The sequence below is a fragment of the Camellia sinensis genome, chromosome 4, assembly GCF_055761805.1.
Source record: "Camellia sinensis isolate YWXY chromosome 4, ASM5576180v1, whole genome shotgun sequence".
Classification (NCBI taxonomy): Eukaryota; Viridiplantae; Streptophyta; class Magnoliopsida; order Ericales; family Theaceae; genus Camellia; species Camellia sinensis.
In genome coordinates, this window is record NC_138964.1 from 184,340,813 (window position 1) to 184,355,295 (window position 14,483).

A 14,483-nucleotide genomic window follows, 5' to 3' on the forward strand; every position below is an offset into this window, starting at 1 on the left:
TGTTTTTCCTTTGCCTTTACTTATAAAAAAAATAAGTAGAATCTATTTATAAATAATTTACAAAATGATAAGAAAATGCATTCAAATATTAGTTACTTTTAGGCTTACCTCATGAATGCGAATAGTATTAAGACCACGCTCATCATGAACAACAACATTAAAATTTCTTTGTTGAAGAAATTGAATTTATATATACAAAAACTTTAGGGTGATAAATAAAATTTGTACAGATAAATAAGAAAAAAAATCATTTCTTTCTTAATATTGTTGTTCGGTGTAAGTCTTCATTTACCTATAAAGTATGAGTTGTTTAAAGCATTTACTAGAAGAAAATTTGATATGATAAGTTTAAAATAAATAAATAAATAGGCTTTACATTATAAGAGAGATACTTAAATTTATATGGAGGGAAAGAAAAAAAAAACTTACTTGACCGAAAATAGTGATATTGTCCATAACTGTTGTACTTCAATCTGAAAATATTTGGTTATATAATTATGACTGTTGAATGATGTATTTTAACAATCACATTAAAATGATAAAATTAAAATCAGCCCTAGCAACATAAAGGGTATTAAAATAGGAGCACAACAATTGTCCAAATTTGAACTCTTCTCTTCCCCAACTGACTTCAATTTTATAGTCTTCAAATTAAATTTATGATTATCATTTAGAAAGTCCAAACATAAATTTATGACCAAAAAAAACAAAAGAAAAAAAAAACTGTTTTGAATCAGCAATTCATACTAACTATCAAGGAAAGCTAACCCAACATATTGAAAATACAATAGAACATTTTCAACAAAAATGGAACAAACAACCCCAAGTTCATAATAAAAAATGAAACAAACAAACAATGGAACAAACTATACGTACTGGAAAAAAAACTAAAAAAAGCACATTGGTTAAACCATACCTACTGTTTTGAATTGGAGGAAGGGAATAAAATAAATTTATCGCCTATCTAATAATTCAATTAAAAACACAATTGAAACTGATAATCACTTCAATAATTAATCATTAAGCATTAATAAGTCACTATATCATGATACAAAAAAACTTGATATATCTTATAGACAAATGAGACACTTGGTAATGAAAAAAAAGAAAAGAAGCAAAAAAATATCATAAACAAACCATACCTACATATATAATGAACAGTCATAAGCCAAACAATACCTATACATGAATAACTTACAAAGCAAGACCATAATGAGGAGTTCACGCAAACCATATCTATATAATATTCATACACCCAATTAAATTCCTTCAGATCTTGAACCCAAAGTAATGAAACTCAAAGATCTCAAACCTTAAAAACAGGTTCTAATTGCTTCTTTGGAGTCCTTTAGTGACAATTTTTAAATATAAATTCAAGTTATTAATTAAGAAAATAGACACACATGTTTCAAGTTGTACGCATATGAATAAGTTGATTGGGTTGATCATATGGATTTTTATATATTAAATTCAATATCTGTCCGAAATAAGAATTAAATTCATCAATCTCAACCACAACCGAGTGGTCAAAACTGCCCCCATCGTATTCTGCTGACCGGGTCGATTCTTCAACTAATCCAGATTTCTGCATTCCCCCTAAAATTATGACGTTTGTAAAACAATAATAAAAAAATATGCTCAGCCTAAACAATAATTAATAAAATGAACAGGTACGCATTTCAAGTTGTAAGCATTTTCCCAATAAAACTTTTCTCAACTGTATTTAGGCTCTATTTGAAAATTGCTAACTTAGTTAATTTTCTAATTTTTAACCCAAAAAAATCTATAAAAAAATGATACAATATTTTATAGTGATTTTTAAATTTTTAATTAAAAATTATAATTCTGAAACGGACTTTAAAATTTTATTTTTTACATACCCACCCCAAAGAGTTCATTCACACACCGACCACAAAGAGCTAAAGGGTCGAGTCGACTCAATTTTTTTCACTCTCATTGAAACCATAATTCCCAAACAGGTTTCAAATCATAATCCGATTAGAAGCGGGTGAGTTTTTTTTCATCCGATCTTGTCAAGTCGGTTGAACAATTGATGGTAAAATTGAACCTTAACTTGATTACAAAAATGTTACATGAATCATCCAAAAGCACACAACATAGAAGAACCAAAGTAATGAAACCCAAGGATCTCAAATCTCAAAAACAGGTTCTAAATGCTTCTTTGAAGTCCTTTGTTGTTCCTGAAATGCAGAAAAAATTGTAAAGCATTATTGCAATAAGAACAACAAAAGAGTAATTCCAATTTCAAGTGTAAACATAACAAATTGGTTAGACCAACTCCCCAAAGCTATTTGAAATGAAAAATGTTACATGAATCATCCTAAAGCACACAACATAGAATAACCAAAGTATTGGGAAGCACTTTTGTCGAAAATAAAAAGAAAAAATATGAAGAAAAATAAAAGAAAATTTAGCTCCTCTAGTGAATTAAATGTGAAATAGAATGCTTATTACACAAAATCATAAAGCAACCTGCAAAAAAATTAATAGTACTACCCAAAAAAAAAATCACAATTATGGTTGCTAAGCCTACCCACAATCTGTGAATTAACAATCACAATTTTTACTACTCAAACAATACCTAATTAACATATCCTCTCAGATCACAACACATTATTATTAACTCCACACCTGGGCCAAGCAAAAAAAAAAAAAATTGAATAGGAGGGAAAAAAAAAGGTGGAAAAATACCAAATAGAAATATACCAAACAGAGAAAACTACATAATCATTCTGTGTTGTTTTTGAATTGGGTAAGAGAGAGAGAGTAGTAGAATCTCAAATAAGCACAAGAATAAAAATTAGAATTTAGGAATAATTATTGAAAAATGTTTACACAGATGTAGAGATAGCTATAGAAATTGATATATAATTAAAACTCAGAGCACTTATAATACCTAAAAAGCAATCAATGCCATTAATGGACACAATAGCTATAGAAAAAAACTTGAAGTATTGTAGACCTCAAGTAACAACAATCTTGAGGAAAAAAAAATGAATTAGTAACCAAAATAACCCTACATAGCTAGGTGAATGGAAGCATAAACTGGGGAGAAACAGAATTCCTCCACCCATTTTATGGTTAGATGTACTCATTACACAATGCAAAAAGAAAAAGAAAAACAAACAAACAAAATATTAAATAACATATGGTTCTTTGATTTAATAACATGCCTCTGAATAGTGGGTTTGTTAGCTTTTAATGATTTGATGATTAGAACTCTATATATAATTGTTACTAGTGCTTTGATTTAATTTTTGTCCATTTTTATATATGCTTCAAATAGGTAATTTCTTGTATACACTCACTCAAATTATTGAGTTGGATGGATTTGAAACACAGTGTAGTTTGGTTTGATTTGATAAAGAACACAAAAAAAAAAAAAAAAAAAAAAAAATCAATTATCAATATTTCAGTACTGTTACAAATCTATTATCAACACTATTATCATACATATCACTATAATAAAATCATCCTACCATTTCAAAATAATAAGAAATGGAGATTAAAAAAAAATTAAATAACAGATGGTAAATAAAGATAATGAAATATTAAATAACATGGTTTTACTTATAAACTATGTTATTGAATTCCCTTCCTTCTTCCCATATATGCCCTTTTAAAAAAGAAAACAAATTACTACTTATTTTAGGAATTCAAAATTCAAGGAACCAGTTTCTTATCTTGGAATGTTAAATATCATCCATTTATTGGTAAAAAAACCTTTGAAACCTCACACAAAATCCACATTTAGAGGAAGAGGAAGAGGAGATCGATAGGGGTTTTACCTTTCTCAATACCAATGGATTTCTTACAAACATTTGATATCCAGATCGTCAGTGTTGCTGTTGCCCTTTTCGCCATTGTTGTTACTGCTGCTTTCTTCTTTTCCTCCAAAAAACCCAAAGGTGTAATATGTTTTTTAGTTTATTTGTGTCTTGATTTTTAATGGGTTTTCAAAAATTCTGGCTAATCAATCTTGTGCAGTTTTTACCAATTTGTGTATTTGTTTAATAATATATGGAATTTGCTTAATAGGGTCCTTAAATCCTAAGAACTTCAAGGAATTCAAGCTTGTGAAGAAAACCCAGATCAGTCATAATATAGCCAAGTTTAAATTTGAACTTCCTACACCTACTTCAGTCTTAGGACTTCCTATTGGACAGCAACAGACACAGCCACACAAAAAAAAAAAAAAACAGAGAGAGGAAGAAACTCAAAAGTTCCAACACATCAAACCAGATGAGATTACCCACACAAACTGAAGAAAGAGGAGCGAGCAATTTCAGATAAATAAAGAAACTGCAACTGAAGAATTTAAGGACAAACTAAAGCAAGTAATGCAAACTAAAGCAGAAGCACCACATTTTTTTATCAATTAACATCAAACCCAGATGAATTCACACACATATGTATAGACACAAATAATATGCAAAACACTTCAATTGTATCCAAAAATAAAGTAATACAGTACCTACAATAAATGTGGTTGCAACCTACTCTAAGTTCAACCATATGGCTGTAATGTAATTCACACACTGGCACCACAGATTCCCCTTTGCAAGAGTTTTCAGCTTCTTATCTTCTGCAGTTCATACAGAACAATCCTTGCACAAACATGCATTATGGTCGAAGAATATTTTTTTTTTCTTTTCAAAGAGTAGGAAGTGAATACCGCAATTTATAGTAAATTCAAAAAATTTATAGAAATAGAGCATTGAAATTTATAGAAACATTCAATTAAGAAAATCAGTGAACTTGAATTACTCAATTACTCGAAGGGAGAAAGGGAGAGAAAGAGAAATCTAAAAAATCTGGTACAAAGAGGGAATAAAACCCCAAATTCAATTGCCACAGGTTTGGTGTTGAACGATTATATAGAGACACAGGTTTTCTGGCCTCAAGGATTGGACCGTGGTGATGAAAAAATGAATTGCATATCAATTTCTTTTCCTAAGCAAATCACCATAATGAACCAAAATTAAACTTTGAAAAAAAATTTAGAATACAGCTTGACAGAAAATTCTTAGAATTTGAAACCAACAAAAAATCAATACAGCCCGATAGAAAACCAAGCTTTAAATACAATTTTTTTTTTAAAAAATGAAAAAAAATGGCATAGGCAAACAACCCTAAAATAACCTGTTCACAACCCGTTAGAGAGAATTCTGGAAAGCTCAAAAAGATTGAGCAGCGAGAGGAGGGGAACATAGGGGGAAGCAGAAATACAGAGAGAGAAAGGGAACATAAAGAGAAGGGGAGCGAGCATCTTACCTTGCGAGCTAAGATTAGAGAGCAGTTTCGGGAGCAAGCGAAGAGAGAGGGTAGGGAAGAAGAAGAGCAGGGAGGAAGAGAGAGACCGAGAGAGATAAAGAAGGAATGAGGAGGAGACGTGGGTGAGAATAGAGAGGGAAAGAAATAAAGATAGAATGGAGGGAAGAGAGATAAAGATAGAATGGATGGGAGACGTGGGTATGTGGGTAGCTTACTGCTTGGGCAGGAAGTGAATGTATTTCAACCATTGATATATACTTAGGATTGATATAGGCCGTTGATTCAAATTGTATCTCTGATAAATTTTACATATTTTCAAAATCCATTCTATTTTATTATATAGATATGAATGTGATATGATGATTGGTATTATGTGTGTTGCGATTGTTTATTTGTCAAAAATGTTACATAGTACTTTAGAAATATTTAATAATTTCCTTTCTAGTGGGTCCACTTAAATCTAGTTTAATGATTTTAGAAAAAAAATTAATATCCATACATAATGTGGGAGCCAGAAAATAATATATTAGCTTATTGGGACTAAACAAAACAAGGCCTACAAAGGGTCTACCCCAAACAAATATCAGACCCCCCCTATCTATATAAAGAGGGAGGCACCCCAGAGGAGGAGGCAGGTAAATCTCCCTCCCCCACACAGCACACAAACACTCTTGATTTCTATACATTCATTCTTCCAATAAAATGACTGACTTTAGCATCGATGTGTCTCCGGCCGGTAACCCCGGTTGGGTGGCGCCGATCATGCTCATCTTTGCAGACACAGGGACAAAGTTCATCTCTTCGTTGGATCTCTACAACATCCATGTGAGAGGATATTTCATGGTCTTACAATTGGCGCCGTCTGTGGGAAACGCCTGCAAGAGGCCAACGAAGGAAATAGCAAACATAGTTCTGTAAGTAAAAATTCAACAACAATGTGATGGTGATCTATTTTCTCTCTAATGAAATGGGTTCTTAAATTGTATATACGTATATGTCTGCATACAAACTTTGTGGAAACTTTTGTTCATTTGAAATATTGATTGAAAAGTTTTAAAACAAAATAGAATTTATGGGTCTACTTTAATGTCTTCTTTTTCTCTCTGTAAAAATGGGTTTCACACTTTTATTGGTACGAACTTCTTTTCGGCAAGTCAATACAGTTGCTCGGCTACATTAATACATGCGTCTATCTATTTATTTATTTAATCTTTGTTTCACAAAACATATCTTGAAGTTGATTCTTCATATATATGCACGTATACCTATGCTAAACAAGTTGGGTTCACTTTTTCTCTAATGGCTTACGTTGATGCCAACCAAAATCTCGACAAAACCGAAGATCAAAAGTGTTGCATGCATAAAGAAGTCTTGCCGACCACATTCTTAGCAAAACCAAATACAAAGAGATGCCGACCAAGTGATTCGGCACATCGTGAAGCTAAGAGAAGTTGCCAACCAAGAGTTTCGGTATAGCGAAAAGCCCCTACATTCCGGGAAGAAATTGATTGGCACCCATAACAAGCTTGCTAAGTCATCCACAAAATCTTTATGTAGTGATCATCAGCTTACAAACTCAAGATCCGGCTATTACAACTATGCCTACTCGGCAACGTCGCAGCGCCGAATGACGTTGATAAATCCCAACGATGACACCACATCACCTCTTGGCAACTTCACCATAGTTCACTCGGCAATGCCAAATAGTTATCAACTTGCCCAATTCACACTAATTCCATCATCAAGCTCATTGGCAATGATAATCATGTAGTGCATATATCTTCAATCATGTCGGCTACAGCCGCGATGTCGAGAACCAAATCTCTTCTGGTTCTCTTTTTATCAAGCATATGCTAGCGGGCATTTCTTCCTCTGGAAACGACTCAAGAATGAAACTTCATTACATCCATTCTAGAAATACATCGGCTAACACCGAATCGACTTCGCCAGGTATTTCACCAAGTTGCATAGCCGACTAAGCAACAATCAAGCTCAAAACTTTGCCGAGTATCTACCAACTCCCCAACTAACGTGATTTATGAACACAAAGATAAGAAGAATGGCGCCATTACGAGCCAAATATCGTGCACAAGTTATTCGCATTTGAAATCGGCGTCCAAGTCACCCGCTTGTTATTTCAATGCATCATGGGTTACTTCATTCACAAGACAGCATGAATTACATACTGGGTCAATACTTTATATCAATACACTGTTATCGGTAATATTTAATTTCTAGCGAGTCGGGTGGAGTTTTCACCGACCAAGTGATTCGGCAAATCAAAGTGCCAAGATTTGCCTTCCAACCATTACGCAACCATACCACTAATTACTCCGCAACATTGCCAATCCGAACATAAACGAACACAAAATGGGTTGATTAATCTTATTTTTGGTCAACTTTCGGAAGTCGCATCCAACCCAGGGCAGAACGACGTATCTGAATATTGGAATGCACACTAGGCCGAGTGATGAATCCAACGCCGTAAAAATAAGGCCAATCGGACTTCAAACGAGGGAGATACAAGGGCTCAAAGTCAGGAGTTTGAATATACAAAATCTTCATGTTCATGACCTATTTGACTTTGCACCATTTGGGCCATCATCAATTCATCAACATTATTCGGCAGTGCACCAAACTTTATTCGGCAACATTATTTGGCACCATTTTTAGCACCATGATTAATTCATCATTTTGCAACATTACTCGGCAGTACCCCAACTCATAGAAGATTACTCGGCAAAGCTACAAAGCTACTCAGCGGTGCCATACCTCATATAAGGCTACTCGGCATCTGTTCCACCTTTCTCGGCATCAGCACAACTCACCCAAGCTGCCCATCGGTACAACACTACTCGATATCTCTACAACCCAGTCGTGGCTGCGTAACTTGCAGAATTTACTCGGCGTGTCCACGCGTAAACCTTCACACTACTCGGAAACCATTCCATACTAAACGGCTGTTCAATCACGACCTTCGCCCATTTATTAATTCGTCTCTCGAAGACAACCTCCTGAACTACAATGCCAAGAACCAATTGCTTCGGCCAGCAAAAGTGTCGCCGACACCGTTTACGTACCCTATTTCTCTCTCTAGCAAGTGGGTCTACATTTTTCTTCATGCGAGCAAGAATTTGGTGGCCTACCAGTAGGTTCACGTCGATTAACAGAGTCACAAATACCGACTAGTAAAGCCACGAACTAACCGTAGGCCGCCAATAGTTGCGAAACCAACTAAATGTCCAAAAATCGACATTTTTCAACGTTGTCGAACTCAAGCTTTGACTATACTGGTGTGATGTCCTCATCAATACGAGTCCAACGCCACAAACCGCATCAAAATCAGAGCTAAAACGAAGCTGCACTAGCCCGTCGAAGTTTGGCGAAGATATTACCATTCTGCTGGAGAAGACGACTTAAGGTGGCCAACCTAGGAAATTATTCCATGCATTGTGGCTAAGTTACATCCTGTCATGACAGCACAATTCTTTCACTCCAAGAACAAGCAACAACTTTCTTTTTAATTTTTGCTAAGCAAGTATCCAGTGCTTCGCGGAGCACCATTCTCAACCGATCTAAGCCATCAACTCTATTTTGGCTATAATTACGCCATCAGGAGTCTGATCACCGCGATCCAATAGTCCTTTCCAGCTATTTGACGCATTCCGGGTCCATCCGTACGGTCAGAATATGCAATTTCAGCTCGTCAAAAAATATATATATATATATTAAATAAATTAAAAATACAAATAAATTACAGATTTGATTCCGATATCACCAAGCACCCTACATTGTCTTGGCTTCATTCTGATTTCGCCACGGCACCAAACAGGGGCACAAAATCCTTTCAAATCATTATCGGCCTACTCGACAATTTTGGCCCAAGTCAATTTTATTCCTTCCGAATAACAAATCTTATTCAAAAGCAATGGGGCAAATATACGTTATACAAGAAGCTCATCTTCACTAAATTGGCAACCATTGCCAACCAAGTTCTTAGCAAATCTAACTCCGAAGGAATGCCGACACACCGCAGAGCTAAGAAAAGTCACCGACCGAACGATCTTCACCAAATTGGCAACCATTGCCAACCAAGTTCTTAGCAAATCTAACTCCGAAGGAATGCCGACACACCGCGAAGCTAAAAAAAGTCGCCGACCAAACGATCGGCACAATCAACGACCCAAGTGTAAACGGACATCGATGTTTTGGCACTAGTTACTCGGCAGTGCATCAACTCTACCCGGCAAGATTATTCGACCATTATTAATTCAACATTATGCATGATCATTATTCGGCCGTGCATCAACTTTATTTGGCTAAGCAACATTATTTGTCAATTTTATGCATTGTCAAACTTTATGCAGCAACATTGGCCACAGTATTCGGCAACTTTATTCGCCTAACAACATTATTTGGCAAAACAATCGCCCACTAAGACATCAGCCAATTTTCCGCTTTCCATGGGCACATCAGCCGATCATAATCTCGACACCTTTGATATGCATGCATACTCGGCCAACTTGGTACAAACATTACAACGACATTTACTTGAGTTACACACTCCTACTCCTTTTCACACCGCTCTAAGCAAGCGCCAGTTTTGGGGTAATACATTACACACTTGGCAGTCAGCAATTCGTATTTGGCAGTCAGCAGTTCAGACATTGTTGTGCGCCGTCATTTTACCAACGCCGAATCTTCCCTGCAACATAGGGCAATGGGAATCTGCATTCCTTCTGACTAACACCTGTCATTCGAAAGCAATCGGGCAAGTCTACCTTGGACTAAATGCAAACTGAGCAACTCAGCAATTAAATAGTTGGCCCAATATCTACTTGGCAATTCCATACAAGCAGAGCAATATTATTGGTGATTAACACGTCCACCTTATTCGGTACAGGATACATTATTCAAAGTCCTTGCCATATTGGCACTTGGTTGCCACTTAAAATCACAAAAGTCTCCGAGTACAACGCAATCTTCGCACTCAGCACAGAGCACCATTAGCAAAAGCCTACACCTTTACCCAGGGGTTATAATACTGCAAGTCTACACCCTTACCCGGGGGTCATAATACCGCAGGTCTACACCCTTACCCAGGGGTCATAATACCGCAGGTCTACACCATTACCCAGGGGTCATAATACCGCAGGTCTACACCCTTACCCAGGGGTTATAATACCGCAGGTCTACACCCTCACCCGAGGGTAATAATACCGTGGTCCATTTTTTTGCTGATATATCTACCTTATTTAATCTGTCTTATTTGGTTCAGGCAATCATTTCCTTGCTCGGCATGTAGAAATATTTTTAGCTCGGCATGAAAGTCCAAATTTGGAAGCAATCTTTGCACTCAACAGTATACTACACCCTTGCCAGGGGTTGTAATACCGCGGCCTACACCCTTACCCGGGGGTTATAATATCGTGGCCGATCTTTATAGAGATAGTATTACTCACTGGGCTTTAGCTCACCTCTCTTCTCTATATACATATATTTGTACATACATGCATACATACATACATTCATCCAATCATTCATTCATTCATTTATGTTATTCATTCATCAACTGTATTCTTTGTCAAGAGACCTAACATTTATTTTAACAGAGTAACTCGGCAAGAAAAACTCTCATTCCTTCTACCACAGACAATGAAAATTTTATGGCAATTGTGGGAGCCAGAAAATAATATATTACTTATTGGGACTAAACCAAACAAGGCCTACAAGGGGTCTAACCCAAACAAATATCAGACCCCCCTATCTATATAAAGAGGAAGGCACCCCAGAGGAGGAGGCAGGTAAATCTCTCTCCCCCACACAGCACACAAACACTCTTGATTTCTAAACATTCATTCTCCCAATAAAATGACTAACTTTAGCATCGGAGTGTCTCCAGCCGGCAACCCCGATTAGGTGGCGCCGATCATGCTCATCTTTGCAGACACAGGGACAAAGTCCATCTCTTCGTTGGATCTCTACAACATCCATGTGAGAGGATATTTCATGGTCTCACACATAATTTTTAGAGTAAATTACATCAAAAGTCTCTGTAATTTTCTTCAAATTTTATTTTGGTCCATGATATTTAAATTTGCACACATTTGCCCTTTAAGTTTTGTTTTTGTGTCAAATAAGGAAAATTGTATATTTGAGTTAAGTTTAAAGATGGAAAATGGTCACATGCATGGCACATGACAATCTTTTAGGGGCAAAAATGAAAATATATACCAGTTTATTAAGTTCATTCACGTTGAGTCACTTATTGATTTAATGCATTCACATTGCTTACCAAATTCCACCCTCTCTACACAAATTGCCCTACCCACCTCCTTGCGCAGACCACCTGTAGACACCCCATTTTTTACTGACCTTAAGACTCAGACGTCATCGATTGAGTGCTCGGTGATTGTGCATGTTGTGCTCATTTCGAGTTTCCAGAGTTTCGGCTGAGAGCCTTGCCTCCGGACCTCTGAACTCTTTGTGCTTCGGCTCGGTTTGTGGACCGAACCTTGTTTTCCTTCCCTGAGGGAGGGAGGGGTCTTGTAAACCCCCTTTTGTGGTCGTAGACCACTTTTCGCACTTGGAGACTAGTTTCTGATTTTCGGAGTCTTCGGCCGAGCGCCTTGACTCGGGACCGCTTAACGTTCTCTATTTGGCTTGGTTTTTGAACCACACCTTGTTGCCTCTGCCTAGAGGGACACTGTGGTCTGGAAGACCACTTTTGATGCCGGTAGGCTAGTTTTCGAGGCTTTCGGCTGCGTGCTTTGCCTCCCGAACTTTCGTCTTGCATCTTTTTTGGTTTGTTTTTGATACAAACCTTGTTTTCCTTGTTTGGAAGGTGGTACAAGGGTGGAAGACCAGTTCTTCCCCTTGGAGACCACTTTCCTCCCCGCCAGCCAGTTTTTTGGTCGGCCAACTAGTCTCCTTGGTCTTTGGGCTACCTTTTCTGGTTGGCCACCACACCACTGCATTGTTTTCACGTTGTAGACCTTCTCCTCCCATGGCCGACCATTTTTTGTCTTGGGAGACCACTTGTGGTGGTCGGCCAACCACTATAAGTAGTTAGCCGACCACTTTAAGTGGTCGGCTGCTTTTCATCACCTTTATGGAGATATTTTGGAGCCAGCTGTGCCAGCTGGAAGGCACAGAAGCCATCCTCCATACACGTATGGAGGGATGGCTTTAGGCCAAAAGCTTGTCCAACAAGCTTGTTCTTTGTTCTCCATAAGAGAGAACCTCCCCCCTCCTCCTCCAGGTTCAGAAGTTTATGCTTGGAAAATATAGATACACATTTGTCTCTATCTTGCTCTTGTTCTTCATTTTGTGCTTCAAAAGTGTAGTTTTATCACACTTTAACACACAAACATGCACTCAAACACCATCCTTTTGTTGCTGAGGCACCTAAGAGCTGATTTTGGAGTTTTGGGTTGGTTTGGGTTCAAAAAGAGTGCTAGAGTTGCAGCATTGAAGGTGTTCATCAAGGGTGAGTTTCTAACCCTTAAAACCCTTATCTTTTCTTAAGCTTTTAGACCTATTTGAATGATGTTTTAGACTTAACTTCCTACTGCAAAAATTTCTATTTTTCAGTCCTTAAAATGTTTGTTTAAGGTCACTTTTGTGTTGGGGGTGGTCTACCCCCTCTTAGGCCTTGTTAGGCCTTGTTTTGATCCATCCCTTTTGGCTCTTGTTTTAGCCTTTGCATGACCTTTCTACCACTAAATTCCAAAGGAATTTCAGTGGTGGAAATGGTGTTTTGAGGTCCCAAATAGGAGAGGGACATCCCCTCTCCTTGTGTTCTTGTATGCTTACTTTGAATGCCTCATGTTTGAGTATGTTTATTAAGCTTGTGTTGGCTTGTTCTTAGCATATATTTGGGGTTATTTTGAGATGGCGTACCACTTTTTTTGGTTGTCTTGAGCACCTCATGCATACCTTATACACTTGTAGTGTATTTCTCATAAACTAGTCTTGTATGTTTCATGAAGTAGCATGTCATTCTAACTTGTTTTGAGGTTTTAGGTGTTTTTTTGCGATGCCTTAGATCTATTTTGGGTTGGTTTGATAGCCCCTTGCATGCTCCATGCACTTGTAGTGCATTTCCATTTACTCGCCTAATGTGTATCATGCTTTAGACTATCATTCTAGCATGCTTTTGGTTTAACTCTAAGAAGCTTTTGTCCATGTTTTAGCATGATCTAGCTCTGATTTGTGTTATTTTGGTCATGCATGCCATGCTTTGTATAGCTATAGTACATTCTAGCTTGTTAGCTTTGTGTATCAAGTCCACTAGCATGCATTGCTTGGCCTATTTGAATGATTTGGCATCATTTGTAATGAGACTTCAGTCCATATAGTATGGCCATGCATTCACATTTGTCACTCTTTCAATGCGTTGGAGGGTTTGCCCTTTATGCCTTAAACATGAGCCATTGTGTATGCCTTCATGCCTAAGCTTGCGAGCTGTCATTTCAGTATATTTTTGGGGTTATTTTGCCATGATATAACTCTGATTTTTGTTGGCGAAGCCATCTCATGCTTGGCCTTGATAGATGTAGTGTAATCCACCTTATTTGCCTTGCATACATCATGCCTTATGCCCTTCATGCTAGCTTGTTTGGCTTCCTTCCATACATGTTTTAGACTCATTTTGACATGTTCTAGGACTGTTTTGGGTTGCCTTGACCATATGCTTCATGTTTTGCATAGTTGTAGTACAAATGCCTATGCTAGCTTCAAGCTTCGGGCACCATAGCATGCTTCATTTGTGTTGTGTACATGATTTAACATCCTTTAACATAACATTTCAGAGCATATAGACTTGCCATGTTCCCACTCCATTCACCCTTTGAGTGCCTCTAAAGGTTGTGCGTGGTTACCGTGTTTGAGGCCTAGCATGTATGCCATCTTGCCTAGGTCGTTGAGCCCCCATCTTAGCATGTTTTGGTCTTTGTTTAGACCTAATTAAGCTCTGTCCATGGTTGGTTCATGCATTTGTGCCATGTGTTGCATGCCCCCTTTATAGTCCTCTTTACTAGCTTCATGCTTTAAGGACCCTAGCATGCCATGCTTACGTTGTTTGAATGATTTGGCATCATTTCATACCTTATTTCAAAGGTTATAGTATTGTTACACTTCCATGTTTGTCACTCCTTGAGCACTCTTGAGAGTTGTGCTCTTATGCC